This window comes from Lepisosteus platostomus, chromosome 4, assembly GCF_059453375.1.
Source record: "Lepisosteus platostomus isolate fLepPlt1 chromosome 4, fLepPlt1.hap1, whole genome shotgun sequence".
Classification (NCBI taxonomy): domain Eukaryota; kingdom Metazoa; phylum Chordata; class Actinopteri; order Semionotiformes; family Lepisosteidae; genus Lepisosteus; species Lepisosteus platostomus.
In genome coordinates, this window is record NC_142614.1 from 71,187,697 (window position 1) to 71,213,546 (window position 25,850).

General features: G+C 46.0%; 1 protein-coding gene across 1 annotated transcript in view; it reads left to right on the forward strand.

Moving 5' to 3' along the window:
- The window catches only part of zfyve16 (zinc finger, FYVE domain containing 16), a 96,783-nt gene that overhangs the window by 35,610 nt on the left and 35,323 nt on the right, over nucleotides 1-25,850 (forward strand). The window lies entirely within an intron of this gene.

A 25,850-nucleotide genomic window follows, 5' to 3' on the forward strand; every position in this document is an offset into this window, starting at 1 on the left:
TGTGAGAATGCTAACCCCATCCCCAGCCGGAGTTTCAACGGAGCAGTCATACATTGGTTCTCTGAAGCACTCCAGCCTACAGGTTTGTCAGCATGTTCCCCAAGCCTCACATTCAGCGTCGAAACCGCACACATCCACTGTAAAAAGCAGACGAAAAAGATTTCTTGCAACATTTGATCGGACTCCGTTCCGGAATACAATTGCACAATTGCGCAATACGCACTATAACCACCAACAGTCTGGGGGGAGAAAAAAGCGGAGGAGGGACTACATTTTCACTTGTCCTCAAGTTTGCTTGGGACACAATCCAGCTCTGAGCATCACAAATGCCTGGTGTGAGAATGCTAACCCCATCCCCAGCTGGGGTTTCAACGGAGCAGTCATACATTCGTTCTCTGAAGCACTCCTGCCTACCATTTTGTCAAAATGCTCCCCAAGCCTCACATTCGGCGTCGAAATCGTACACATCCACTGTAAAAGCAGACGAAAATGATTTCTTGCAACGTTTGATCCGACTCCCCTGTTCCTGAACCCGATTGCGCCACTGCGCAGTCCGCACTAGACCCCGCACTCGGTCCGACTCCCCTGTTCCGGAACCCGATTGCGCAACTGCGCAGTCCGCACTCGACCCCGCACTCGGTCCGACTCCCCTGTTCCGGAACCCGATTGCGCAACTGCGCAGTCCGCACTCGACCCCGCACTCGGTCCGACTCCCCTGTTCCGGAACCCGATTGCGCAACTGCGCAGTCCGCACTCGACCCCGCACTCGGTCCGACTCCCCTGTTCCGGAACCCGATTGCGCAACTGCGCAGTCCGCACTCGACCCCGCACTCGGTCCGACTCCCCTGTTCCGGAACCCGATTGCGCAACTGCGCAGTCCGCACTCGACCCCGCACTCGGTCCGACTCCCCTGTTCCGGAACCCGATTGCGCAACTGCGCAGTCCGCACTCGACCCCGCACTCGGTCCGACTCCCCTGTTCCGGAACCCGATTGCGCAACTGCGCAGTCCGCACTCGACCCCGCACTCGGTCCGACTCCCCTGTTCCGGAACCCGATTGCGCAACTGCGCAGTCCGCACTCGACCCCGCACTCGGTCCGACTCCCCTGTTCCGGAACCCGATTGCGCAACTGCGCAGTCCGCACTCGACCCCGCACTCGGTCCGACTCCCCTGTTCCGGAACCCGATTGCGCAACTGCGCAGTCCCCACTCGACCCCGCACTCGGTCCGACTCCCCTGTTCCGGAACAAGATTGCGCAACTGCGCAGTCCGCACTCGACCCCGCACTCGGTCCGACTCCCCTGTTCCGGAACCCGATTGCGCAACTGCGCAGTCCGCACTCGACCCCGCACTCGGTCCGAATCCCCTGTTCCGGAACCCGATTGCGCAACTGCGCAGTCCGCACTCGACCCCGCACTCGGTCCGACTCCCCTGTTCCGGAACCCGATAGCGCAACTGCGCAATACGCACTTTAAACCACCAACACTCTGGGTGGAGAAAAATGCAGAGGAGGGAGCACGTTTTCACTTGTCCTCAAGTTTTCTTGGGACACAATCCAGCTCTGAGCATCACAAATGCCTGGTGTGAGAATGCTAACCCCATCCCCAGCTGGGGTTTCAACGGAGCTGTTATACATTCGTTCTCTGAAGCACTCCAGCCCACATTTTTGTCAACATGTTCCCCAAGCCTCACATTCGGCGTCGAAACCGCACACATCCACTGTAAAAAGCAGACGAATAGGATTTCTTGCAACATTTGATCCAACTCAGTTCCAGAATACAATAGCGCAACTGTGCAATACGCAGTATAAGCCATTAACTGTGTGGGGGGAGAAAAAAGCAGAGGAGGGAGCACGTTTTCACTTGTCCTCAAGTTTGCTTGGGACACAATGCAGCGCTGAGAATCACAAATGATATGCTTCTCTCTCGGTATGTGTGTCAGTGTCTCATAGAGAGCAAGCTGGGGTATGCGAAAGGATGAATTCCTAATGCAAAAAATTGTATAGGGCTAATAAAGTTATGTTAAATGTCTGGTGTGAGAATGCTAACCCCATCCCCAGCCGGAGTTTCAACGGAGCAGTCATACATTGGTTCTCTGAAGCACTCCAGCCTACAGGTTTGTCAGCATGTTCCCCAAGCCTAACATTCAGCGTCGAAACCGCACACATCCACTGTAAAAAGCAGACGAAAAAGATTTCTTGCAACATTTGATCGGACTCCGTTCCGGAATACAATTGCACAATTGCGCAATATGCACTATAACCACCAACAGTCTGGGGGGAGAAAAAAGCGGAGGAGGGACTACATTTTCACTTGTCCTCAAGTTTGCTTGGGACACAATCCAGCTCTGAGCATCACAAATGCCTGGTGTGAGAATGCTAACCCCATCCCCAGCTGGGGTTTCAACGGAGCAGTCATACATTCGTTCTCTGAAGCACTCCTGCCTACCATTTTGTCAAAATGCTCCCCAAGCCTCACATTCGGCGTCGAAATCGTACACATCCACTGTAAAAGCAGACGAAAATGATTTTTTGCAACGTTTGATCCGACTCCCCTGTTCCGGAACCCGATTGCGCAACTGCGCAGTCCGCACTCGACCCCGCACTCGGTCCGACTCCCCTGTTCCGGAACCCGATTGCGCAACTGCGCAGTCCGCACTCGACCCCGCACTCGGTCCGACTCCCCTGTTCCGGAACCCGATTGCGCAACTGCGCAGTCCGCACTCGACCCCGCACTCGGTCCGACTCCCCTGTTCCGGAACACGATTGCGCAACTGCGCAGTCCGCACTCGACCCCGCACTCGGTCCGACTCCCCTGTTCCTGAACACGATTGCGCAACTGCGCAGTCCGCACTCGACCCCGCACTCGGTCCGACTCCCCTGTTCCGGAACCCGATTGCGCAACTGCGCAGTCTGCACTCGACCCCGCACTCGGTCCGACTCCCCTGTTCCGGAACACGATTGCGCAACTGCGCAGTCCGCACTCGACCCCGCACTCGGTCCGACTCCCCTGTTCCTGAACACGATTGCGCAACTGCGCAGTCCGCACTCGACCCCGCAGTCGGTCCGACTCCCCTGTTCCGGAACACGATTGCGCAACTGCGCAGTCCGCACTCGACGCCGCACTCGGTCCGACGACTCCGTTCCGGAGCACGATATAGCGCAACTGCGCAATACGCACTTTAAACCACCAACACTCTGGGGGGAGAAAAATGCAGAGGAGGGAGCACGTTTTCACTTGTCCTCAAGTTTGCTTGGGACACAATCCAGCTCTGAGCATCACAAATGCCTGGTGTGAGAATGCTAACCCCATCCCCAGCTGGGGTTTCAACGGAGCTGTTATACATTCGTTCTCTGAAGCACTCCAGCCCACATTTTTGTCAACATGTTCCCCAAGCCTCACATTCGGCGTCGAAACCGCACACATCCACTGTAAAAAGCAGACGAAAAGGATTTCTTGCAACATTTGATCCAACTCAGTTCCAGAATACAATAGCGCAACTGCGCAATACGCACTATAACCACCAACAGTCTGGGGGGAGAAAAAAGCGGAGGAGGGACTACATTTTCACTTGTCCTCAAGTTTGCTTGGGACACAATCCAGCTCTGAGCATCACAAATGCCTGGTGTGAGAATGCTAACCCCATCCCCAGCTGGGGTTTCAACGGAGCAGTCATACATTCGTTCTCTGAAGCACTCCTGCCTACCATTTTGTCAAAATGCTCCCCAAGCCTCACATTCGGCGTCGAAATCGTACACATCTACTGTAAAAGCAGACGAAAATGATTTCTTGCAACGTTTGATCCGACTCCCCTGTTCCGGAACTCGATTGCGCAACTGCGCAGTCCGCACTCGACCCCGCACTCGGTCCGACTCCCCTGTTCCGGAACCCGATTGCGCAACTGCGCAGTCCGCACTCGACCCCGCACTCGGTCCGACTCCCCTGTTCCGGAACCCGATTGCGCAACTGCGCAGTCCGCACTCGACCCCGCACTCGGTCCGACTCCCCTGTTCCGGAACACGATTGCGCAACTGCGCAGTCCGCACTCGACCCCGCACTCGGTCCGACTCCCCTGTTCCGGAACCCGATTGCGCAACTGCGCAGTCCGCACTCGACCCCGCACTCGGTCCGACTCCCCTGTTCCGGAACCCGATTGCGCAACTGCGCAGTCCGCACTCGACCCCGCACTCGGTCCGAATCCCCTGTTCCGGAACCCGATTGCGCAACTGCGCAGTCCGCACTCGACCCCGCACTCGGTCCGACTCCCCTGTTCCGGAACAAGATTGCGCAACTGCGCAGTCCGCACTCGACCCCGCACTCGGTCCGACTCCCCTGTTCCGGAACCCGATTGCGCAACTGCGCAGTCCGCACTCGACCCCGCACTCGGTCCGAATCCCCTGTTCCGGAACCCGATTGCGCAACTGCGCAGTCCGCACTCGACCCCGCACTCGGTCCGACTCCCCTGTTCCGGAACCCGATAGCGCAACTGCGCAATACGCACTTTAAACCACCAACACTCTGGGTGGAGAAAAATGCAGAGGAGGGAGCACGTTTTCACTTGTCCTCAAGTTTGCTTGGGACACAATCCAGCTCTGAGCATCACAAATGCCTGGTGTGAGAATGCTAACCCCATCCCCAGCTGGGGTTTCAACGGAGCTGTTATACATTCGTTCTCTGAAGCACTCCAGCCCACATTTTTGTCAACATGTTCCCCAAGCCTCACATTCGGCGTCGAAACCGCACACATCCACTGTAAAAAGCAGACGAATAGGATTTCTTGCAACATTTGATCCAACTCAGTTCCAGAATACAATAGCGCAACTGTGCAATACGCAGTATAAGCCATTAACTGTGTGGGGGGAGAAAAAAGCAGAGGAGGGAGCACGTTTTCACTTGTCCTCAAGTTTGCTTGGGACACAATGCAGCGCTGAGAATCACAAATGATATGCTTCTCTCTCGGTATGTGTGTCAGTGTCTCATAGAGAGCAAGCTGGGGTATGCGAAAGGATGAATTCCTAATGCAAAAAATTGTATAGGGCTAATAAAGTTATGTTAAATGTCTGGTGTGAGAATGCTAACCCCATCCCCAGCCGGAGTTTCAACGGAGCAGTCATACATTGGTTCTCTGAAGCACTCCAGCCTACAGGTTTGTCAGCATGTTCCCCAAGCCTAACATTCAGCGTCGAAACCGCACACATCCACTGTAAAAAGCAGACGAAAAAGATTTCTTGCAACATTTGATCGGACTCCGTTCCGGAATACAATTGCACAATTGCGCAATATGCACTATAACCACCAACAGTCTGGGGGGAGAAAAAAGCGGAGGAGGGACTACATTTTCACTTGTCCTCAAGTTTGCTTGGGACACAATCCAGCTCTGAGCATCACAAATGCCTGGTGTGAGAATGCTAACCCCATCCCCAGCTGGGGTTTCAACGGAGCAGTCATACATTCGTTCTCTGAAGCACTCCTGCCTACCATTTTGTCAAAATGCTCCCCAAGCCTCACATTCGGCGTCGAAATCGTACACATCCACTGTAAAAGCAGACGAAAATGATTTTTTGCAACGTTTGATCCGACTCCCCTGTTCCGGAACCCGATTGCGCAACTGCGCAGTCCGCACTCGACCCCGCACTCGGTCCGACTCCCCTGTTCCGGAACCCGATTGCGCAACTGCGCAGTCCGCACTCGACCCCGCACTCGGTCCGACTCCCCTGTTCCGGAACCCGATTGCGCAACTGCGCAGTCCGCACTCGACCCCGCACTCGGTCCGACTCCCCTGTTCCGGAACACGATTGCGCAACTGCGCAGTCCGCACTCGACCCCGCACTCGGTCCGACTCCCCTGTTCCTGAACACGATTGCGCAACTGCGCAGTCCGCACTCGACCCCGCACTCGGTCCGACTCCCCTGTTCCGGAACCCGATTGCGCAACTGCGCAGTCTGCACTCGACCCCGCACTCGGTCCGACTCCCCTGTTCCGGAACACGATTGCGCAACTGCGCAGTCCGCACTCGACCCCGCACTCGGTCCGACTCCCCTGTTCCTGAACACGATTGCGCAACTGCGCAGTCCGCACTCGACCCCGCACTCGGTCCGACTCCCCTGTTCCGGAACCCGATTGCGCAACTGCGCAGTCCGCACTCGACCCCGCACTCGGTCCGACTCCCCTGTTCCTGAACACGATTGCGCAACTGCGCAGTCCGCACTCGACCCCGCAGTCGGTCCGACTCCCCTGTTCCGGAACACGATTGCGCAACTGCGCAGTCCGCACTCGACGCCGCACTCGGTCCGACGACTCCGTTCCGGAGCACGATATAGCGCAACTGCGCAATACGCACTTTAAACCACCAACACTCTGGGGGGAGAAAAATGCAGAGGAGGGAGCACGTTTTCACTTGTCCTCAAGTTTGCTTGGGACACAATCCAGCTCTGAGCATCACAAATGCCTGGTGTGAGAATGCTAACCCCATCCCCAGCTGGGGTTTCAACGGAGCTGTTATACATTCGTTCTCTGAAGCACTCCAGCCCACATTTTTGTCAACATGTTCCCCAAGCCTCACATTCGGCGTCGAAACCGCACACATCCACTGTAAAAAGCAGACGAAAAGGATTTCTTGCAACATTTGATCCAACTCAGTTCCAGAATACAATAGCGCAACTGCGCAATACGCACTATAACCACCAACAGTCTGGGGGGAGAAAAAAGCGGAGGAGGGACTACATTTTCACTTGTCCTCAAGTTTGCTTGGGACACAATCCAGCTCTGAGCATCACAAATGCCTGGTGTGAGAATGCTAACCCCATCCCCAGCTGGGGTTTCAACGGAGCAGTCATACATTCGTTCTCTGAAGCACTCCTGCCTACCATTTTGTCAAAATGCTCCCCAAGCCTCACATTCGGCGTCGAAATCGTACACATCTACTGTAAAAGCAGACGAAAATGATTTCTTGCAACGTTTGATCCGACTCCCCTGTTCCGGAACCCGATTGCGCAACTGCGCAGTCCGCACTCGACCCCGCACTCGGTCCGACTCCCCTGTTCCGGAACCCGATTGCGCAACTGCGCTGTCCGCACTCGACCCCGCACTCGGTCCGACTCCCCTGGTCCGGAACCCGATTGCGCAACTGCGCAGTCCGCACTCGACCCCGCACTCGGTCCGACTCCCCTGTTCCGGAACCCGATTGCGCAACTGCGCAGTCCGCACTCGACCCCGCACTCGGTCCGACTCCCCTGTTCCGGAACCCGATTGCGCAACTGCGCAGTCCGCACTCGACCCCGCACTCGGTCCGACTCCCCTGTTCCGGAACCCGATTGCGCAACTGCGCAGTCCGCACTCGACCCCGCACTCGGTCCGACTCCCCTGTCCCGGAACCCGATAGCGCAACTGCGCAATACGCACTTTAAACCACCAACACTCTGGGGGGAGAAAAATGCAGAGGAGGGAGCACGTTTTCACTTGTCCTCAAGTTTTCTTGGGACACAATCCAGCTCTGAGCATCACAAATGCCTGGTGTGAGAATGCTAACCCCATCCCCAGCTGGGGTTTCAACGGAGCAGTCATGCATTCGTTCTCTGAAGCACTCCTGCCTACCATTTTGTCAAAATGCTCCCCAAGCCTCACATTCGGCGTCGAAATCGTACACATCCACTGTAAAAGCAGACGAAAATGATTTCTTGCAACGTTTGATCCGACTCCCCTGTTCCGGAACCCGATTGCGCAACTGCGCAGTCCGCACTCGACCCCGCACTCGGTCCGACTCCCCTGTTCCGGAACCCGATTGCGCAACTGCGCAGTCCGCACTCGACCCCGCACTCGGTCCGACTCCCCTGTTCCGGAACCCGATTGCGCAACTGCGCAGTCCGCACTCGACCCCGCACTCGGTCCGACTCCCCTGTTCCGGAACCCGATTGCGCAACTGCGCAGTCCGCACTCGACCCCGCACTCGGTCCGACTCCCCTGTTCCGGAACACGATTGCGCAACTGCGCAGTCCGCACTAGACCCTGCACTCGGTCCGACTCCCCTGTTCCGGAACCCGATTGCGCAACTGCGCAGTCCGCACTCGACCCCGCACTCGGTCCGACTCCCCTGTTCCGGAACCCGATTGCGCAACTGCGCAGTCCGCACTCGACCCCGCACTCGGTCCGACTCCCCTGTTCCGGAACCCGATTGCGCAACTGCGCAGTCCGCACTCGACCCCGCACTCGGTCCGACTCCCCTGTTCCGGAACCCGATAGCGCAACTGCGCAATACACACTTTAAACCACCAACACTCTGGGGGGAGAAAAATGCAGAGGAGGGAGCACGTTTTCACTTGTCCTCAAGTTTGCTTGGGACACCATCCAGCTCTGAGCATCACAAATGCCTGGTGTGAGAATGCTAACCCCATCCCCAGCTGGGGTTTCAACGGAGCTGTTATACATTCGTTCTCTGAAGCACTCCAGCCCACATTTTTGTCAACATGTTCCCCAAGCCTCACATTCGGCGTCGAAACCGCACACATCCACTGTAAAAAGCAGACGAAAAGGATTTCTTGCAACATTTGATCCAACTCAGTTCCAGAATACAATAGCGCAACTGTGCAATACGCAGTATAAGCCATTAACTGTGTGGGGGGAGAAATAAGCAGAGGAGGGAGCACGTTTTCACTTGTCCTCAAGTTTGCTTGGGACACAATGCAGCGCTGAGAATCACAAATGAGATGCTTCTCTCTCGGTATGTGTGTCAGTGTCTCATGGAGAGCAAGCTGGGGTATGCGAAAGGATGAATTCCTAATGCAAAAAATTGTATAGGGCTAATAAAGTTATGTTAAATGTCTGGTGTGAGAATGCTAACCCCATCCCCAGCCGGAGTTTCAACGGAGCAGTCATACATTGGTTCTCTGAAGCACTCCAGCCTACAGGTTTGTCAGCATGTTCCCCAAGCCTCACATTCAGCGTCGAAACCGCACACATCCACTGTAAAAAGCAGACGAAAAAGATTTCTTGCAACATTTGATCGGACTCCGTTCCGGAATACAATTGCACAATTGCGCAATACGCACTATAACCACCAACAGTCTGGGGGGAGAAAAAAGCGGAGGAGGGACTACATTTTCACTTGTCCTCAAGTTTGCTTGGGACACAATCCAGCTCTGAGCATCACAAATGCCTGGTGTGAGAATGCTAACCCCATCCCCAGCTGGGGTTTCAACAGAGCAGTCATACATTCGTTCTCTGAAGCACTCCTGCCTACCATTTTGTCAAAATGCTCCCCAAGCCTCACATTCGGCGTCGAAATCGTACACATCCACTGTAAAAGCAGACGAAAATGATTTTTTGCAACGTTTGATCCGACTCCCCTGTTCCGGAACCCGATTGCGCAACTGCGCAGTCCGCACTCGACCCCGCACTCGGTCCGACTCCCCTGTTCCGGAACCCGATTGCGCAACTGCGCAGTCCGCACTCGACCCCGCACTCGGTCCGACTCCCCTGTTCCGGAACCCGATTGCGCAACTGCGCAGTCCGCACTCGACCCCGCACTCGGTCCGACTCCCCTGTTCCGGAACCCGATTGCGCAACTGCGCAGTCCGCACTCGACCCCGCACTCGGTCCGACTCCCCTGTTCCTGAACACGATTGCGCAACTGCGCAGTCCGCACTCGACCCCGCACTCGGTCCGACTCCCCTGTTCCGGAACCCGATTGCGCAACTGCGCAGTCCGCACTCGACCCCGCACTCGGTCCGACTCCCCTGTTCCGGAACACGATTGCGCAACTGCGCAGTCCGCACTCGACCCCGCACTCGGTCCGACTCCCCTGTTCCTGAACACGATTGCGCAACTGGGCAGTCCGCACTCGACCCCGCACTCGGTCCGACTCCCCTGTTCCGGAACCCGATTGCGCAACTGCGCAGTCCGCACTCGACCCCGCACTCGGTCCGACTCCCCTGTTCCTGAACACGATTGCGCAACTGCGCAGTCCGCACTCGACCCCGCAGTCGGTCCGACTCCCCTGTTCCGGAACACGATTGCGCAACTGCGCAGTCCGCACTCGACGCCGCACTCGGTCCGACGACTCCGTTCCGGAGCACGATATAGCGCAACTGCGCAATACGCACTTTAAACCACCAACACTCTGGGGGGAGAAAAAAGCAGAGGAGGGAGCACGTTTTCACTTGTCCTCAAGTTTGCTTGGGACACAATCCAGCTCTGAGCATCACAAATGCCTGGTGTGAGAATGCTAACCCCATCCCCAGCTGGGGTTTCAACGGAGCAGTCATACATTCGTTCTCTGAAGCACTCCTGCCTACCATTTTGTCAAAATGCTCCCCAAGCCTCACATTCGGCGTCAACATCGTACACATCCACTGTAAAAAGCTCTTGGAAATGTATGTTCTCCTATCTAAACAAATTGTCAATCAGCTGAGACATGCTGCTGGAATGACGTGCCTTTCAGGCCAGTTTAGGGTTTATTTCCAAGATGCATTAAATGCAGATTGCACTTATACAGATGCAGCTATTCAAAGCGTGCGGCACAAACATGTACCGCGGGCATTTGTCTATGTCTCGCACGTCATACTGCAGTTTGTGATTGGTTGACCAACAGGGACACTTGTGCGTTGTTCGGTCGTAGAAAGATTTAAATGTCTTTACTGGAAATGAAATGATAGTAACCTAACAGCAACAAAGCGAAATGTACACAATAGGCAATCTCAAACTGCCAGTTGCACGACTGTGTATGTCGCTTAAGCCACTTCTATTTGGCATTTTAGTTATGGAGGTGGAAAGACGCCCCCCTCCACCTCTGAGTGCCTGACTTCTCACCATCTTTAACCGTTCTGTGTCCGAGTCGCAGTAGGTAGAGACACCTACGAAAAAAAGTTCATTCCAGCTACAGTATATACAGTATATATTTTTGTGGTAAGAGGGAGCAATACATCAGTATTTACTGCTAGTAATTAGTGTACGATTTATAGTTTACATCCTGAGCCTAAATATAAAGTTAAAATCTCGACACGCAAAGCAATGTAGGAAATGCGCACACAGAAATACACAAAATAAATCCGTTCTTACATCTCAAATCGGTTTCGATCAAGGTCTCCAAAATGAACAAGAAAAAGAGCATTTTCAGAGAGCAATTACGCTGTGTTTATGTAGAATAAGTGATTAGATTTATGAGCAATCTAATTTCTTATTCGTTAACAGTGAAACAGCTGCAAAAGAACCTGTTTTTCGCGCATAAAAAGTGGTTATCAACTCGCGGAATCTGTTTTTATTGGTTTTAAAGTCGTGCAATGTCTAAGCCGGAACACATCATTAAATCTCATTTTTTATTTATTTTTAAAAATTTAAAAATCGTTTGGCCAGCCTAACAGTATTGTTATTGTTTTTATCCTTTAAAGGCGCTATATACAATAAAGTTAATTATTATTACTATTGTTAATTTGCTGGACAGAAAGGTGAACATTATTACACAGAAGACAAAGGTAGCAATTTACATTTCATTGTTGTGCTGTAATACAGTTTAAAATAATTAAAAGTCTAAAGAGTATCAGCTTTATTTATGGGTTGTAATTTAAAAAAAGTCAAAAACCACACTCAAAATGCAATTTAGAGCTTTCTGGCAAGAGGAGACACCCAAATTAATAATGTAACATGCTACTGTTTGTGCATGAATATAGTTATACTGCTATTCCTTAGACACGCGATTCCATGGGTTTTTTTTTAATCCCTGGCAGAACCGGGCATCCAAAAGAATCAAGTAATAGGTTTATTCCATGCTGGAATAAAAAAGAAAGAAAACATTCCATAAGAATCAGTGCCTTTATATAGCGCCTTTAAAGGTGGCTTCTCAAAACGCTTTACAGGATAAAAACAACAATAACAACAACAACAATATTGTATTTCATTGCACTTTGACAGATCGTCTTTAAATCAGTTGTTGATTTAAAGTTTGACAGTAAATGTTTATATTGTAACGCATACAGCCTCCATTTCTTAATAAAAATGTAAAGAATAGTTTGCGCAGCCTAAGAGGGGTGTCTGCTCTCAGTGACAGCTGACAATCCTCCATACACTCAAGTGAAAAATTGATTACGCCAATGTAAACGTCGTATTTACAATTTATTGATAATAAAAATGTTAAGTTCTCTAAACCTTTGTGATTAGTTTACCCAGGGAGCTGTGTAAGCATACGTGGGCAGCAAAAGATCAGCTAAACTGGGAAGATGCAACACCGAAGATATTATTAATAACCTTTTAAATCTGAAGGGAGATCTAAAGGGATTCCCACACGGCAGAAGCAGGAAGCAGAAGCAGGAACCGTTGTCAGAAGGAAAGAAGGTGACTATTCATTATTAAAAAATAACTTGGATTCGAACATGTTGTGATATTTAGAAATATAAAAAGTCAATTAATTGTCCATAATATTGCTATTCTACTTTTTCAAAGAAATTTTTGTTAAAAGAAAAGTCATGGCGCCGGCTGGATTTGAACGGTTCAAACCGGAGATTTTCAAAAATTACTGTACTTTGCATGATTGGAAAAAAATGCGTGATTGCGAAATGCTGTGGTGTTACTTTTACAAAGACGATCAATGGGGAAAAAAGATTGTGGACCAGGGCAATACTTTGAGTTTACAGCTTGTCCAAGGTCATTCATTATAAATACTATTAGTAATATCTTCAGTAAAGACAGCTCAAACATGAGAGGTTGAGCTTTATTGGCTCTACCTTGCGGAATTCCGGATACTATTATTTTACTTGCGGTTACATGCGGTATCATTGAGAATATACAGTAACTTGTGTTACACCGCGAGAAGCGCACCACAAAATAATGCGGTATCGCCTGCTTGTTTTGAATGGCTGCATCTGTAAGTCACTTCTAAATATCACCTCATTTCTAGCAGTCTAAGCAACATCTACATAGATAACACAAACAAAATAGGGCAATTTAACATTTGGAGAGCTATGCAAGTCCTATATTTTTAAATGTCTCTGTAACGAGCCGGTTTCCTGATAACCCTGCCACTTCTGGTTGTTACTTCACTTCTGGGTAAAGTCACTGGCTCCCCTACGGATGTACTCTCCACTGTCTGAGGACATTTCCTGCACGTCAAAGTCCAGTCTCTTCAGCATTTTCTGTTTCTGCAGATTCAAAATTAAGATCCAATGGAGGAGCGTGTCGAAGATGTTTTACATTTCTCATTATTTTTGAGCCATCTTCCACATTCACTAACTCAAAAGAGTTAAAAGAGGTGTTCCTCAATAACACATAGCGTGTGTCTTTGAACTTGGCATCTAATTGACCGTTGTCTAGGCCAGCCACAGACACTACATCACCGACCTTGAAGTTGTGGTCCCTTGCTTGATGTGTATGGTCTGCATTTTGTGTGTGTACTCCTCATGATGTCTATGGAAATCTTTTGTCTTTTGAATGTCCCTCGGCTCTCCTTCTTTCTCTTCCACGTTTGGTAGTTTAGTCCGGATATCACATCCAAAGATAAGATTAGCTGGGGTTTCTCCAGATGCCCTGTGAGGTGTTGATCTATAAGCCAGCATAATCTTAGGGAGTTCCTCTCTCCATTTTTTTCCTTCTGTCACAGCTGCTCTTAAGGCCTTTTTCAGGTATCTGTGAAATCTTTCAATTTTGCCATTACTTCTCAGATAGTAAGGTGATGCACGGATGTGTTTAATTCCACAATTAGTCAGAAATTATTCAAATAACTGTCCTATGAATTGCCTGCCATTATCTGTTACTACCTCTAGTGGATAACCAAATCGTGCAAAGATGTTCATCAGCTCTCTAATAACTGTGGCTGAAGATATGTCTGATACAACAACCGCCTCAGGGTAAGACGTATAATAGTCTATGACAGTCAATATGTATTCATTCTGAATGGGACCTACCAGGTCAATGCCCAATTTTGTCCAAGGCCTTGGTGGTAATTCAAGTGGTTGGAGAGGTTGATCCTCCTGCAATGTTCTACTTCAACAAGTAGAACAATTTCTGACTAGTCTTTCAACATCACTGTCCATGTTGGGCCACTAAAATTTGCTTCTCAGGTACTGTTTTGTACGAACCACACCCTGATGTGTCTCATGTGCTATTTTCAGTGCTTGTCTGATTTTTGTTTTCGGTAACACAATCCTCTGTCCTCTTAAAAGCAGTCCATCATGTGTAGATAACTCCAACCTAGACCTGTGGTATGGCTGCAGTTCTTCTGGAATTGGATTAGGCCACTGTCCTTTTTCCACTATGGACATCAACAATTTTAATGTGTCATCTTCATTTGTTGCTTGTTTAAGTTCCTCAAGTGTCAGTGCACTCAGTTCATAAGTGCTGACTGAAAGCACTCTATCAACATAGGTGTCTACATAACCAGTGTCTTCTGTGTCTGGTAAAGGAAGACATGACAATGAGTCTGCGACATTGGTTTTCCCTACTATGTGTTCAATTTTGTAATCATATGGCCGTAATCTTAATCCAAGTCTTTGTATCCTGGGTGGTAACAATGTTGCCTTTTTGGGATTGAACATATAAATGAGGGGTTTATGATCCGTTTGAAGTGTGAACTTGCCTGCCCATAAATACAGATGCAGCCTTTCAAAATGGGTGGGGTATTTCGCGGCATACCCCGGTGGGCGTGTCGCGGTATCACGCGGTTAATCGCATCATTTGACGTCATGCCGGAAAGTATCTGGCGTCACCTTGTAAAACCGCCAGGGGGAGCTTAACCTCTCATGTACAGCATTTGAGCTTTTAATTTTGAACTGTGTATTACAGCATGTTAATCATCAGTCAATAAAATGTTGGTATATTTTATGAAAGCAAGATTGCTCAGTTGGACAAAAGTACACAACCTACCTTTATCAGAAATATTTATGCATCAAAGCCTTTACCGAAGATATTACTAATAGTATTAATAATGAATGACTTTGGACAAGCTGTATACTCAAAGTATAATTTCTTTAGCACATTTGTACAAGCACTTGGAATCAGTCCAAGCCATACTTTGTCAGGCATTTTGTTTTACTTCAACGGGCATAAAAACTCCCTTGCTTTTAACAGGGCGTTTCATAATTTCTAACTACGAAAATGATTTAAAATGCGACACTTATCATTCAGCTAGAGCTCAAAATATCACAAGGATCCTCAAGAGCACAGCAAAGACTGTATTAAAAGATACTTGTATGAGAAACATGAGAATCCAGGCTTTTTTTATCAACGCTTTCTTTTCCGTATACCAGATTTTATGGAACCACTTCAGAAGGGTGTCAGCCAGTCAGATTCCAGGAATCGATACTTTAAAGGAAAAATACACACCGGTTTTCCATTTCTCCCTAACGATTTTAAGCATCGAAGTATTTAACTAGCATGTGAAATAGCGTGTGAAAAAGTGGTCGTTTTAAGCTTTTCTGCTAATATAATATGGAATCGCGCATCTAAAGAATTTAATAACGATATGATTATATTCGTGTACTGCAACAGGGCTGTGTAGGGCTGTTTCGCCTCTCTCTTCATGCGACTTTCCTTGTAGCCTACTGGTCTACGTGCCCGATTACCAACTCACGGGTTGTGTGTTCAAATCAGCTGGTGCTGGACTTTTCTTTTAACAAACATTTCTTCGAAAAAATAGAATAGCAATATTATGGACGATCAATTGACTTTTATATTTCAAAATATCACAACATGATCGATTCTAAGTCATTTTTGATAACAATGAATAGTCACCTTCTTCCCTTCTGACAACGGTCCCTGCTTCTGCTTCCTGCTTCTATTGTGTGTGTGTGTAATAGAGTAATTTTTTATAGAGAAATGGAGGCTGGACAGTATGTGTTACAATATAAACATTTATAGTGATTTAAATCGTGTTTTGATTTAAATCGCAAACGCGTGTTTAATTATATGTGTTTTTTTAATCATAATCGGACTAATGCAACATAAATCGATACAGTATCTTTGTCATCTAAGTATCTTAATAAACTTTCAGCATAGCTTTCTACCCGTTTAGATTTATATTTCTTGGGATTTTGGGATCAAACGTGGAAGGATTAGATTGTAATCGTTTTTATTTTTCAAATACGTTTTAATACGTGTAATCTATACCTGCCCAGACTGTACGCCTTCCTAAACCCCGCCTTTCACTCCTGTCCTGCTCTTCCCCGCGCACCCCAGCCGGGCGCTCTCGGCCTCTGCCCGGGACGAATGTATATTTTGATATTTACACCCGGCGCGGCACTGAGGGAGCGTCTGCATTTATAACTTAGTTTTTAAAATTAGTCAAGCAATATGAAGCATCTCCTTTTACTTTTAAGTCCCTTAAATACATTGAGCACAGCTTTCTCACCACTTAAGATTACTTTTTGATACCATCCTTGCACAAAGCAGAAACTTTCCGATGACATACAGTACAAGTGGAAAGATTACAGATTTGAATCGTCTTTAATTTTGTTACGTTATACGTTTTAGGAACGTTTCATCTAAACAAACACCACAAAACTATTCTCGATTGTATTTCTGAATGTTATGTTACACCTACAGTAGTTCACTGCTTTAAATACATCGAATTAAGAAAGTTAGGTGTTAGCCTAACCATCGCATTAGCACGTCAAAGCCCATTGAGGACCCGGGCGCAATAGTTGTTTTGTCCCTTGATTTACTGATCTGCATTAATTACGGAAATCGAGTTCCTGCTCTTTGCAGACTACCTGGTCCCGCCATCGCCCACAGAACAGAGGCTGCGCCAGAACCTGGCACTGCTGGAGGAGCGCTGTCAGACCTGGGCGCAGACAGTCAATCTGGACAAGACCAGAGTTAAGGTTTTCCAGAAAAAAAGCCAGACCTCAGGGAAACAGGTACAAATTCACACTTAACAACACATTAACACCTAACAACGGGAGCAGGGACGAATTAGGCCAGTACCCACTATTGTTAAACATACAGAAAAGAATATTAAAGTATTGAATATTAGTATTGGCTTTAGTATTAGCCATACAGAACATTAAAGTGCCCCTTTTCCATTCAGCGGGTGTCTGAGCCACTGTGTCCTATCTTCTGACAGTCGCCGTTGTGAATGTCTGTAGAGTGTATCTTATTTTTAGTACTATATTATTGTATTATATTCCCTATTAATCAAACTCTAAGAGTATGTATCAGCTTGTCCCCTCCTCTCGCCCCTCTCTGTGTACAGTAGAGCCTCCTGTCCAGCCAGCACATGTCCACAGACATTCACAACAGCGACATATCATAAAACGTTTGCACATATAGTTAAATTATTAGTTGTTTTTCAGGAAGTTAAAAAAAACACTTGAATTACTTATCCAGTCTCTCGAAATAAAGTAATTTTCGATTCACATTAGCTGGCGAGCCTTGTTAACAAAAAAACAGACAATACACAGGGAGGGGGAGGTCAAGCCAGAGAGAGAGTTTTTTACCCTCTGTCTAAAAACCCAAATAACCCGGGGCAGAGACTCTGGGGGGATCATTGCGTGGTACAGAGCGGAGCTCAGTCAATTATTATGGAATGTGTTTTCTTTCTTCTTTTTTTCAGCATGGAATAAACCTGTTACTTGATTCATATGGTTGCCCGGTTATGTTATACGTTTTAGGAACGTTTCATCTAAACAAACACCACAAAACTATTCTCGATTGTATTTTTGAATGTTATGTTACACCTACAGTAGTTCACTGCTTTAAATACATCGAATTAAGACAACCAAATTAATAATGTAACATGCCACTGTTTGTTCATGAACAAAGTTATACTGAGATTTCCTTAGATACGCGATTAAAAAAAAAAATTTGAATCCCCGGCGGAACACATTCCATAAGAATTAGCACTTTTACAGTATATATCGCCTTTAAAGGTGGCTTCTCAAAACGCTTTACAGGATAAAAACAACAAGAACAGCAACAACAACAATATTGTATTTCATTGCACTTTGAAAACCAAGTAATAACTTAACTATATGTGCAAATGTTTCATATGTTACTGTTGTGAATGCCTGTGGAGTGTATCTTATTTGCCTTACGTCCTGGTTATCTCGCTCGCCCTCCCCCCCTCTCTCCCTCAATTCAATTCAATTCAAGGTGTTTTATTAGCATGACAGATGGGTGCAATCAGTGTTGGGTATTTACTTTGGTTTGAGATTCCACTTTTAAAGGTGATATATAAAATTTTGACTAAAATAAATTGATATCTTTGTCTTCTAAGTATCTTAATAAACTTTCAGCATAGCTTTCTCCCTGTTTAGATTTATTTTTCTTAACTAGTATACTTTAGATCTTTTTTTCTGAACCGGGGAAAATCTGATCATGTTTCTCTATAACAACAATAAAAAAACATTATTTTACATATCACCTTTATGTGATATCACCTTAAGGATGCGCAAAGAAATTTAAAATAGTCTTCTTTAGGTGTGAGGGTAGGAGTGGATCGCAGCAGGCATAATCGGCAAATTAGGAAAACAAAGAACTGGACAGGCGAGACGTTTATCCAGAGAGCGAGTGATCAGAAAAAGGAACAGCTGTTACACCCAGGTTTTACGCTCTGTTGAATGAATGAAAGCATTTTATTAAAAACGCATTTGCGTTTGTCTGGGTATTTACTTTGTAATCTGTGGTTTACATCTACTGTATTGTTTTGAGATGCCACTTTTAAAGGTGATATGTAAAATAATTTTTTTTATTATTGTTATAGAGAAACATGATCAGATTTTCCCTGGTTCAGAAAAAAGACGATTCAAATCTGTAATCTTTGCACTTGTATGTCATCGGAAAATACAATCAGTTTCTGCTTTGTGTAAGGATGGTGTCAAAAAGTAATCTAAGTGGTGAGAAAGCTGTGCTCCTCAAAGCGCTTTACAGGATAAAAACAATAACAACAATAGTGGCTAGGCAAACGATTTTTTTTTATAGAAATACAAAATGAGATGCTGTATAATGATGTGCAATTTTCCTTAGATACGCGATTAAAAAAAAAAAATTTTTGAATCCCCGGCGGAACACATTCCATAAGAATCAGCGCTTTTATACAGTATATCGCCTTTAAACACATATATTTAAACACGCGTTTACGATTTAAATCAAAACACGATTCAAATCAATATAAATGTTTATTTTGTAACGCATAGGTGACTATTCATTGCTATTAAAAAGACTTAAATTCGATTATGTTGTAATATTTAGAAATATAAATTTGTTTGGTGCGAGTGAGGTTTTATTTAATCTCTGACCAAGGGAAACGTTTCATTTTTTCAAAGAAATGTTTGTTAAAAAATAAAGTCATAGTTCCATGGGATTCAATCACAGACCGTGTGACATGGAAGTCAGGAACCTAACCCACAGCACCACCAGATTTGATAACGCTATAAAAAGGCTATAAAATAATGTGACTAGGCACAGAACAAGTTTACAGCACAGTACAATAATAAATGCTGACCATGACTTTAGAAGCATAAATTACCTTACACTCAATTTAAACACAAGCTGTCTTTAGCCCTCTAAGCTGGTTCATACAGAAATGTAGAGAACCAGGCTCAGAACACACAGCTTCATTAGCGAATACATATGCAGGACAACTAGAGAAGACGTTTTACAGTGGATGGATTTTTAGAAACATCCCATCAGTGACATCACTGAAGTCAACTCCTAGGTACTGTAACTGTCGTGTGGATAGTTTCACAAGAATCAGACAAAGGTTTAAGCATCGCTTGTTCTAGATAAAACTGCAAAAAAACCAACAACCCATAATGTACTTCTTTGCGGCTCTGTTTGCCCAAATCATATATTCACAACGTGAAATAAGAAAATAATATTACGTAACCAAAATCCGCAATATGGAAACAAAACCTGTGTAATTGTTGACAGATGATGTACTCGTAACATTTTTACAAGATGAACTACATCATTTAAAAAATGACTTGTATGTACTTGATATCTCTAATCAATCCACTGCACTGCATTAAAACAAAACTAAAACTAAAACGCCCTGGGCATACCGTTTCGCGCTTCTTATCAGTTGCTCAAAAGTAATTTGACCGTATGAAATGCATAATATAAACCTAGAAACATACGTGAGCAGTATTTACGTAGTATCAGTGTCAAGACATACCTCTCAAATACTGTAAATCAAGTTAAAAATATCTCAAGACCGATACTGGTCATAATGAAACCATGTTTCGTGTATGTTTTCTTTAAAGTACCGAGACCAGCCATATACTGTATGTTTGTTCCAAAATTAATATCGTTTATGGCCTTCACACGCGTTGCAGTATGCTCCTATTCTTTTTATGCTCAGCTACTAAGATTTCCCTTCAGTGGTAAAATTCCATATGAATATTCAATACTACAACGGGCACAGTAAAGACGTTTACTGTAAATCTTTCTACGACAGACCAACGGACCACGAGCGCCCCTGTCGGTCAACCAATCACGTACCGCGGTACCCCGCGTCATCTTGCGTCACGATGCGCGACGCCGTAGCCAATGACCTCCGGTACGTGTCTGTACCGCGCACTTTGAATGGCTGCATCTGTATGTCCTAAAATGTTCCACTGCCCAAACACAACCCAAGGCTTCACACTCTATTTGCGAGTAACGTCTTTCTGTTGGGGTAAGTGAGCGACTTGCATATGCCACTGGCTTCTTCTGCCCATCTTCTTGTCTTTGTAGTAATACTGCTCCAAGCCCTACAGGACTCGCGTCACTGATCACTACTGTTGGCGCATCTGGTTTGAAGCATGCAGACACGGTTCAGTTACAAGTGCTCTTTTCAACTCAGCAAAGGCTTTCTCAGTTTCTGATGTCCATTCCCACTTCTGTCCTTTCCTCGTTAGTTTTCTAAGGGGTTCTGATATATCTGCATCATTAGGAATTAATTTCATCAAAAATCCACAAGTGCCTAAGAACGAGCGCAAAAGTGCAACATTTTCAGGTCTCGGTGCACTGCAAACAGCTGTCACCTTTTTCGGGTCTAGTTTTATTCCTTCTGCAGTGACCAAATGTCCCAGTATCTCAGTCTCTTTTAGGCCAAAGATACACTTATCTTTATTTAAAGTTAAGCCTCTGTCTTGGAATCTTTGGAATACTTGCCTGAGCCTCTGTTCTAGTTGTTCTTCATTTTCCGCATGTACTACAACATCATCCATATACCATACAACACCAGGCATTGCACACAACATCAAGTCCATAGCTTTCTGATAGGCCTCTGGGGCACTAGACAAGCCAAAAGGAACTTTTCTGAAACGGTAACAACCCTGTGTGTGATGAAGGTAGTCAGGTGTCTTAATTCCGGGGCCAACTCAACTTGCCAGAACCCTTTTCAAGAATCTAACTTTGCAAAAACTTTGGCTCCTTGCACTGCTTCCAATATGCTGTCAACCGTTGGTACTGGATGTCTCTCTCTGATAACTGCTTTATTCACTTCTCGCAGATCCACACACAGTCTCACTTCCTTGGTGTCTTTTTTAGGTATTATCAGAATATTTGAGATCCTTTCTGCACCTTCATTCACGTCTTCAATAATTCCATCATCCAACATTTTATCTAACTCCTGATTAACAGCTTCTATCATTGGATAGGGTACTCGTCTCAGACTTTGAGCTACTGGCGAAACTTTCTCATCTACTGTAACCTTGTGACTGTAACCCTTGATCTGTCCTAAACCTTTAAAGAGTGACTCATATTCCTGTGCTAACCGCTTAAACCTCTCTGAAGACTGGTCAACCGCATTGACAGTGTCTCCTACATTCAGAATCTTCAGATCAAAACATGATTTTCTTCCCAACAACGCTTCTACATTTCCTTCAATTACATAGACTTTGTCCATTATTACATTTTTCTGCCATTTCAGCTGTGCCTCGAAGTAGCCAACACACTGAAGTGGACTAAATTTGTGCATAGGCATAAAATTTCTTCTTAGTCTGCTGAAGTTTAGTTCTGTGTGCAAACACTTTCTTGAAAAGTTCTACTCCAATGAAGTTTCTTTGACTTCCTGTATCTATCACCATTTTTATCTTTTGGCCATTTATTCGAACAGTGTCTTTACCTTCAGGGTCAGTGGAATTAACAAATTCATCTGAGTCTGAAGAAGGTTCTTGAACTGTTCGCGGTTTTGTCCCTTCCTTATTTGTATTAAGTTTCTTTTCCTGATGGGAACCATCTTTCTTTCTACACGCTCATGCATAATGTCCTGTTTTCTTACAGTGTAGACATTTTGCTGTTCGCGCTCCGCATTCATCTGCTTTGTGCGGTGTTAGTCCGCACCTGTAACATTTAATATCAGCCGTCTCCCGTTCTTCTATATCTCTAGCTTGACTGCGTCCTGCTGCTCGGCTTTTGTTTGTAAAGTTTGAGCGAGCGCCCCGTTTGGTGTTTCTTGTGAAGTAAACATGACTCTCTCTAGCTTTGTCACTGTGGTCAGAAATCATTATTGATTCTGCTTGAGCTGCTTCATGAATTCTAGCGACTGTAAGAGCTCTTTCTAAAGTCGGCCCTTCCTCCTGCAACAATTTATCATGCAGTCTCTTATGTGCATATTTTTCCACAAGTTGATCTCTTAACATGTCAGCTTCCAACACTCCAAAGTCACACGATTTAGCCAGTTCTCTTAGTGCATTCACAAAAGCATCAACAGATTCGTCCTGAGACTGAGTTCTCTGCCTAAATTTATGCCGCTCCAAAACCACATTTCTCTGCGGTGTAAAGTAAGCGTCTAAGGCAGCTACAGTCTGTTCATATGTACCTTTTTCTCCAGGGAGGTTGGCGAAAATCCGCTGCACGGGCGCCCCGATACAGTGCAGTACTGTAGCCCGTCTCACGGCATCCGGAGCTTCTGTAGATCCACTGGCTATTTAAAAAAATCTGTACGACTCCATCCATATCTTGTATTCCGTATACAAATCCGGAGCTCCTAGGCTCAGTGGAAGCGGTGGAGAAAGCTGGGAATGAGCAAAGCTTCTCGGCGCGGCGGCCATATCTTCCATGGCGCAGGCTAAACGAAAAGGCCAAAAAATTCAAAAGTTCGGTTCCACCAGCAAGAGAACTAAAATCTGCAGTGTTCTGCTCGCTTTGAGTTCGTCAAGCACTCATCTCTCGTCACCATAAATGTTGTGTATTTTAAAGAGCCGTTCTTGCATTATTTTAAGTATTTTATTAACTACACAAATCACGCCCTTACACCACATATTCCCGCCTTCTACTCTCTCTATATCTACTCACTATACTACATCTGCCATAACGCTTGATGCCTTATAAATTCTAAAATTCAGATGTATCTCATTTGAATATCTGAATATATCATTCAGATATATCTCGTCTCATAACGTAAAAATAAACAGAGTTTAACAACAGGAAGTTGATTCCAGTTGTCAGATCACGTATACGCATACCTTAGCTTTGTGCAACAACCTGAAACTTTCAGGTACCATAAATAATATTATTGCTAAACATACGCCATTCTTAATCTGCAAGCGACCAGAATATAGAATATGAATTTTTGTATAAAAAAAGTCCTGTTCTACACCTGCATGCTTTGGGAGCACTGGCCTACCTGTATACAAAATATACAAAATGCTTTTAAATCTAGCATTAGATTGAATACACTTGAATACACAAACACACAAACAAAATCAAACATTTAGCCGCTGTTTGCTAGATGTATTGCCTCTTATTGTTCACGCTGTGTTATGATTATTGCGTTACTGTTGAATTGGGTTGTTTCTTTCCTGCTTTTCCTGGAGGGCAAGGGCTCATCTGTGAGCCCAGGTAGACCTTGGCTTTCTGCTGTGACGTTTGCGATGCAGAGGAAAAGTGCAGTCATCCTCCAAACTGACACTAATCTCTGTGATTTGCTCTGGCTGGCATCAAAGTGAAATTGAAAAGATCTGTAGAACACTGGGGAGCCAATTAATCATATTCTTTACTTATTTTTTTTTAAAGTTGCAGGACTTAGTAACACATCTGGTTGTTCTGGGATGAATGTTGAAAGCTGGGATGTTTGTTGGATGTGTTGACTAAATTTTTTGCCCTCCTTATTTTATTTCATTTTGAAACATTGGAGGAACGGGAGGCAAGGACTCTGCTGGGGACCGGTGGTGTTAGCAACACTTGTCTGATGCTCTTTGACCTATATCTCAGCACAAAGTTTTAGTGTCTTTGAAAAGCCACTCCGAGGAAGGACGCCCCCAGAGTTACACATGATCTTCAGCTTGCTTGGGTATTCAGGACGATAGATAGCAGGACATGAAGTGGAAATAAAGAAACTGAGAGCTGTGCATTGAAGTCTGTGTTGTGCTGCACTCAGTGTGCAGGAAAATGACCAGTATTGATGGACTGAATGACCAGTACATGTCTCCAGCTTTTCTCATGTTCTTACGATGCATTGGAAAAAGATCTTCCTAGAGTTGGGCAGTCACTGAGAGCTCTGGCCATAACTGACTTTTTAAAGTATTAATTATTACTGGGCTGCTGTGTGAAAAGGCTGCTCTCATCATGGGATTGGGACTTCGTTGTCATCTGACTTATCTAGTTAAAGAAATGGTTAGGTTAAAACAAAACTGTTCATGTGTGTGCCCTACAATGGACTGGTGTCCTGTTCGTCTCGGGTATAGACACTGTGCTCTAGGGATAGTTTCCAGGCTGTCGTGAATAAACCATCAGCTGTAAATGGCTTTCTGGTAACTGAAGGCTGAATACGGGGACGTTCCAGTTCAAAGGGACTAGTCTGCCATCTGGTGGCCTCTACTGTTATTACAGCGTTTTAATCCCTTACCCATAATAGTTCTGTCATTGAAAAAATAAACGGAATCCTTTTCAAGTTTGCACAAAAAGACAAAAAGTCGCTAGCTTAATTACAACACAAGCAAATTAAAAAAAGTCAGTGTTGTCGCAGAGGATTCATTGTTCACTCTGGGAAATTAAAAGTTCTACGCGCCACGTTTGTCAAAATACAAAGACTTGTGGCTTTCATCCCCAGATGGGTATCTGTGATGGGTCCAAGCAGAATCGTATAGGCACTTCTCTGATAAGTTATCATTCCGCAGAACAGAGCCAGGCCTGGCGCCAGTGGAGTGACTGAGAAGCCTCCCAGTGAAATAAATAAGGCTGACAATCACTGAAACTCACCCAAAACTTGTTAGTTTGTGTGTGTGACATGTATCTGGCTGTGTGTTACAAAATGTATGAAAGATGCTTTAACACTGTCTGTTCCAATGACAGTCACCAGCGTGCTTCTGTGAGATCGCCACAGTGCCGTCCCCTCAGCCCCAATACCGCCAGCCTTTCTGATAAAATGTCTGGACTTACCAAGATGATAACTAAAAATACTGTCAGCAACATTGTAGAATACCATACATTGCTGAAGGCTGGACCAGTGACAAATACATCTGTTCCAATTTAAAAAGCGGTCTTTGCAAAAACAGCGAGTTAAATCTAATGACACAGGAACACAAGACAGTTACAATCAAGCTAGCCCGTCTGGCCATTTTCATAGTAGCCAATTGCTCCAACGATCTTATCCAGCCGTTTCTTGGAAGAAATCTGAATAATGGTTTCAGCAACATGGCTGGTTAGGTTGTTCCATCCTCCTGCAAGCCTTAAGGCAAAGAAGCGCCTGCCTCTTGTTTTCACATTTTAAAGCAATTCCCCATAGCTTGCACTGGTGCTTTCCCAGAGAAAACGCCTTATAATCGTTAAACACGTTCCCATAGTTTCGACCTGCGCTTGTTGCAAGAGCCCCTACATACTACGCACGTCTGAGGGTGCATCTAACAAAAAAAAACAACTTTCTGGAATGCATTTTTTAAAAGACTGCTAATTATTGTCCCAGTCTGCAGTGCGGTCTGGCATGTTTATACACACACTGCCTTGTGTG